This window comes from Herpailurus yagouaroundi, unplaced genomic scaffold (assembly GCF_014898765.1).
Source record: "Herpailurus yagouaroundi ecotype Mexico unplaced genomic scaffold, PumYag 100, whole genome shotgun sequence".
NCBI lineage: Eukaryota > Metazoa > Chordata > Mammalia > Carnivora > Felidae > Herpailurus > Herpailurus yagouaroundi.
The window spans coordinates 81,879,871-81,886,217 of NW_024412391.1; the positions used below are offsets into that span (position 1 = coordinate 81,879,871).

General features: G+C 42.8%; 1 pseudogene; it reads left to right on the plus strand.

Annotated features, from left to right (window-relative positions):
• The first annotated feature begins 270 nt into the window (after positions 1-270).
• On the plus strand, positions 271-1,504 carry LOC121028862 (40S ribosomal protein SA-like; annotated as a pseudogene).
• The last annotated feature ends 4,843 nt before the right edge of the window (positions 1,505-6,347 follow it).

Here is a 6,347-nt window from a genome sequence, read left to right on the forward strand (position 1 = left end):
TAGATTTACTTTCAGTTGTAAGAGATAATACAGAGAGATGCTGTGTACTCTCTACCCAGTTTCCACAACAGGAACATCTTGCAGGACTATAGTACAGTATACAGTCAGGATACTGATGAATAGAGTCAAGACACAGAGCATTTCCATCACCTCAAGGATCCCTCACGTAGCCATTTTTTTTAAGTTTATTTTGAGAGAGAGAGAGAGAGAGAGGAGAGGGAGAGAGGAGAGAGGAGAGAGGAGAGAGGGAATCCCAAACAGGCTCCGCACTGTCAGTGAGGAGCCCAATGTAGGGCTCGATACCAGGAACCTTGAGATCATGACCTGAGCCAGAATCAAGACTTGGATGCTTGCTTTTCCATGCTACCCAGGGAGGGGTCCATACGGCATTGTCCTGTGTTCCTGTCATAACTTAAAGGGAAATTTTCACGATATCCCGAGCCCTTGATGTCCTACAAATGCAAGGAGGAGGATGTCCTTAAATTCCCCGCAGCGGGAACCCACCTAGGTGGCATCAACCTTGACTTCCAAATGGAACAGTTCATATACAAGAGGAAAAGTCGTGGCAGCTACATGATAAATCTGAAGAGAACCTGGGAGAAGCTTCTGCTGGCAGCTCGTGCCATTGCTGCCATTGAAACCCCAGCTGATGTCAGTGTCACATCATCCAGGAGTACTGGCCAGTGAGCTGTGCTGAGGTTTGCTGCTGCGGCTGCTACTGCTGGAGCCACTCCTATTGTTGGCCACTTCACTTCTGGAACCTTCTTCACTAACCCAGATCCAGGCAGCCTTCTGGGAGCCGAGACTTCTGGTGGTAACCGATCCCAGGGCTGACCGCCAGCCTCTCACCGAGGCGTCTTTCGTTCACCTGCGTCGCATCACTCGGTGTCACAGACTCGCCTCTGCCCTCTGTGGGCGCTGCCAGCCGTTGCAACAACGGGGGAGCTCGTTCGGTGGGTCCGACGTGGCTGCTGGCCCGGGACGTTCTGCGCACGCGCGCGCGGCTCCCTTTCCGTGAACACCCACGGGAGGTCCTGCCTGATCTCTGCTTCTACAGAGATCCTGAAGCATCGAAGAGGAAGAGCAGGCCGCTGCTGAAAAGGCCGTGACCAAGGAGGAATTTCAGGGTGAATGGACTGCTCCCGCTCCTGAGTTCAGGGCTACTCAACCCCAAGTCGCAGACTGGTCTGCAGGCGTGCGGGGCCCTCGGGGCCCAATTCAGCAGTTCCCCCACTGAAGACAGGATGTACACAACTCACTGATGAGTTGAAAAAAACCTTCTCCGTGTGTTCCTTCTCTATTTGTATGAGTCATCTACATGCCATCAGTAAGTATATGTGTTGTCAAAGTACATTGTTATGTACAATGTTACATTAGTTTCAGGTGTACAACATAGTGATTCAGCAAGGACATTCTGCTGTGCTCACCCCAAGTGTGGCTGCCGTCTGTCACCACACAACACTACGACAGCACCACTGACTATTTCCCTAGGCTGTATCTTTCATCCCCATGACTTACTCAGTCCATAACTAAGCCTGTGCCTCCCACTCCCTTGCACCCATTTTGCCCTCCTCCTCCCCCCTAGTCCCCTCCGGGAACCACCAGTTTATCTCTGTATTTATGGGTCTGCTTCTGCATGAGTCACATTTTAAACTTTTTGCAAATACTACTTTGATATAATTACTTATCCCATGCTTGCCCCCTAAAGAGAGTTTCCAGTTGGCTCAGTTTTTTTTTTTTTTTTTTTTTTTTTTTTAATTTAGAAAACTTGTATCTAGTCAGAAAAGCTCAGGTCACCTTTTCTCTCCTCCAGCCAGAATAAAAATATAATTTACTTTGAGTTTCAAAGTAATGAAACCTTCAGTGACAGGTTATTTCTGTGACATTTGGGGGTGAGTTAAGAAGAAAGAAATTTTAAAATAGCATTCTTATCCTATGCCACTGGCTCACTTTTCATTTTTTAAGCAATGATTCCAACAGCATATCAGTATAGGGATTTATGATTAATTGGTCAAAAAACCCCATGTGTCTTTCAGACTTCAATTTTTTGCTTCTAGTGAGAAGCAGATAGTTCATGATAGAGATTATTACTTAATAGAAAAGGTATGTTTTCTCAGATGAGAAGATTAGAGGCCACTTAGTCTACTCCACTGTTTCAGAGCATGACTAAAATAATAATTTTTTTTTTTTAATTTTAAGTAGGCTTCACACCCTGCATGGAACCCAACGTGGGGCTCAAACTCACGACCCTGAGATCATGACCTGAGCTGAGATCAAGAGTCAGACCTGGGTGGTTCAGCTAGTTGAGTGTCTGATTCTCAACCTCAGCTCAGGTCATGATCCCTGGGTCATAGGATCGAGCCCCACATTGGGCTCCATGCTGACCATGGAGCCTGCTTAAGATTCTCTCTCTCCCTCAGCCTCTGCTTCACTTGTCCCCACGCTCTCTCTCTTCCTGCCCCGCTGAAAAGTCAGATACTTAACTGAGCCACCTAAGCTACCCTAAAATGATCATTTTATAAAAAACTCAACAACAACAAAAACTTATTTTGGGAAATCTCAAAAAACACATAAGTAGAAAGAATAGTATAACAAACCTCTATGTGACCATTTTAAATTCAATATTAGTAATATTTGGCCAAATTTATTTCATCCATACCCATCATTTCCTCCAATTCAGTAAATCCCAGACATATACTCTCATCTATAAATACTACAGTATGTACCTGTAAGAGATAAGACACATTGTATTTATTCATTTATTTATTTATTTTAAAATTTTATTTATTTATTTTGAGAGAGAGAGAGAGAGAGAGAGAGAGAGAGATAGAAATGAGAGAGAGCAGAGAATCCCAAGCAGGCTCCACATAGTCAGCACAGAGCCCTATGTGGAGCTTGAACTCACGAACCGTGAGATCATGACCTGAGCCAAGGTCAAGAGTCAGATGGTTAACCCACTGAGCCACCCAGGTGCCCCAATTTGATAACTTTTGACATATTATTTGCCTGAGAAATTATCACCACAATCAAGATGAATATAGCCATCATCCCAGGTTTCCTCATGCCCCTTGGTAATCTCTCCATCCCAATGTACCCGCATACTCCCATCCCTAAGTAACCACTGATCTACTTAGCATAGATTAGTTTGCATTTTCTAACATTTCTTAAAAATGGAACCACACAGGGGTGCCTGGGTGACTCAGCTGCCTAAATGTCCCACTTTGATTCAAGTCATGATCTCGAAGTTCATGAGTTCGAACCCACGTTGGGCTCTGTGCTGACAGCTCAGAACCTGAAGCCTGTTTCAGATTCTGTGTCTCCCTCTCTCTGCCCCTCTCCCACTGGTGCTCTCGCTCTCTCAAAAATAAATAAACATTAAAAAAAAAACTGTTTTTAAATGCTAAGGGGCCAGTACTGTCCCTTTCAGAATCCAAGTATAGAGGAAAGAACACTGCATTAGGAGTCAGAGATGAGGAGGTGCTCATTCTGGCCCAAGTGGGTTTGCTGCTCTGGGTCCCATTTTCCTCATCTGAAAAATGGCCCGCATGCACGATCTCGAAGACCTGTTTGATGATTCCTTGTAGGCTGATAGCATCTTTCTTACTGCTAGTTGAAAAAGGCTATTTGCTAACAGCTGTACAGCCATGTCCCCCTCTGCTGGCTGATTAACATGTCATAAATGTCAATAAAAGATTTGGATCTTTCCAGTGTATCAAGTTTAAAAAAAAATTTTTTTTAAGTGTTTATTTATTTTGAGAGAGAGAGCATGGGGGAAGGGCAGAGAAGGAGACAGAAGATCCGATAACAGCAAGCCCAGTGTGGGGCTTGAACTCATGAACCGTGAGATCATGACCCAGGCCAAAGTCAGATGCTTAACTGACTGAGCAACCTAGATGCCTCTCTCTCTCTCTTTTTAAAAAATGTTCTACAGTTTTTTTTTTTTATGTAAGTAATCTTTACACCCAATGTGGGGCTCGAACTCACAACCCTGAGATCAAGAGTCACATGCTCCTCTGACTGAGCCAGCCAGGATGCCTTTTAGAATTTATAAACCACACACAAAATGTTGACCAATTACAAAAGCCTGTGTTTCAAATCTTGGTTACCATGTTCATTTCTCCAGATCCCTTATTGGTATATCACAAGGAACTATCTGTGTTCTCATCATCTAAATTAAATTTAGAAAAGCAGTTCAGATTTCAAATGAAACTGACATAGTGTGTTGGTCAAGGACTTCTGGCTGGAATGATGTAGCTCATTCCCTCAGATCTCTCCAGTGGATCATTATCTCCAAACAGAGAATTTACTGTTGGAGTTAGAATTGTGAGACATTTCAAGAAACATTCAATACAGCAAAGCCATGAGAAATCTGTCACGTATACCTTAAATAATTAAAAAAAATTTTTTTTACATGTACTTATTGTTGAGAGACAGAGAGAGACAGAGCACAAGCAGGGGAGGGGCAGAGAGAGAGGGAGACACAGAATCTGAAGCAGGCTCCAGGCTCCCAGCTATCAGCACAGACATTGAAGCAGGACTCAAACCCACGAACCAGGAGATCATGACTTGAGCCGAAGTCAGATGCTTAACCGCCTGAGCCACCCAGGCACCCCTTAAATAATTTTTAAATACTAAATATCACCTTAGCTTCAAACTTCCTATAATGATTTTCCTTCCTTCTTGAATTCATCTCATTACAATTATTATTGTTTGCATGTTTGTAAGTTACTTTAAGTGCTTTTGGTACCAAAACAGTTTCTATATTATTTTAAAGCTATTTTTATTTTTTTAATGTCTATTTATTTTTGAGGGAGGGGGAGGGGCAGAGAGAGAGAGAGAGAGAGAGAGAGAGAGAGAGATAGAGAGGGAGACACAGAATCTGAAGCCGGATTCAGGCTCTCAGCTGTCAGCACAGAGCCTGACAAGGGGCTCAGACTCATGAACCTCAAGATTCTGACCTGAGCGGAAATCAGGTGTGTAACTTATTGAGCCCCCCATGTGCCCCTGAAGCTACTTTTAGAATATAGCTATGCAGGCAAAGTCTAAAGAACAGGCAGAAAGAACTAAAGTAGAACAGAAGGGGAGGAAATGAAAAAATGAAAGTGGCTCCTTCCTTATTCCCAGGTCCACATACACAGACAATTTCTGTTTACAGTTTCTCGTTTTCATTCGTTAGTTCATTATCCTTCTGACATGAAATAAAATCCTTTCATGTTTTTTCCTGACTTATCAACTTTAGGCTATATTTCCCACTTTCTGGTATATAAGTGATTTATATAACACTCTCATTTACTCGCAGTGGTTCCAGTTGGCTTTTATTCCTACTTCTCCTACTGGCTTGCTGTCTTTAAAAATATCATATAAAATCATCAACATCTTAAATTAGAAATGTCACATTATATCTACTGATTTCTATGAATATGAGCAAATTAATGCATTTATTCTTTTAATCTCTTCTCAATTTTTGCTAGTTACACTATCGTACTTTGTCAAGATGAATATTTATATACTGTTTATCTACTTAAATATGAACTTGAATTTCCTCTTTGCTGTAGCAAACCATGTATTTCTGCCTCAGGGCCTTTGTATTTGCTCTTCATGGCTCACTCCCTCACTTGGTTCAGATTTCAGCTGAGATCTCAGCCACCTCCCCAAAGATGTGTCTCCCCAGTTCTGAGAAAATAAGTCTATGCAAAGAGTTGTGTCGTGTTCGCTGAATGTTCCCAGTGCCAGGAACAGTTCCTGGCTAGTAGGTGCTCAATAAACATCTACTGAATGAATACATCCTAAAAGAGTAAGACCAAATAGTAGTGTCATAAAAGCTGTGAATGTGCAAATACTATTAAAGAATGAAATCGTGTATTGGAACCCTCCCCACTCCCCATCCTCCCCCCCCCCAAAAAAGGAAGGGGAGCCTGAGTGGCTCAATTGGTTAGGCATCGGACTCTTGACTTTGGCTCCGGTCACAGTCTCTCAGTTGGTGAATCGAGCTCTGAGCTCTGATAGCTCAGAGCCTGCTTGTGATTCTCTTTCCCTCCCTCTCTGCCCCTCCCCAGCTCATGCTTTCTCTCTCTCAAAATAAACAAACAAACAAAAAAGGAAAATGCAACCGTATGTCTTTGGCAATCAAAGGAGAATCTTGTGAATATTTGCCTTTCTATTTCTAATATTAACTGTGTTGTACTTTGGTCAATTTATGTTTATTTATTTAAGCAATCTCTACACCCAACATGGGGCTTGAACTCACAACTTCAAGATCAAGAGCCACATGCTCCTTAGAGTGAGCCAGCCTGGTGCCCCTGTGTTTCAGTTTCTAACTGCTAGGACCACATCATTTTCCTATTTTT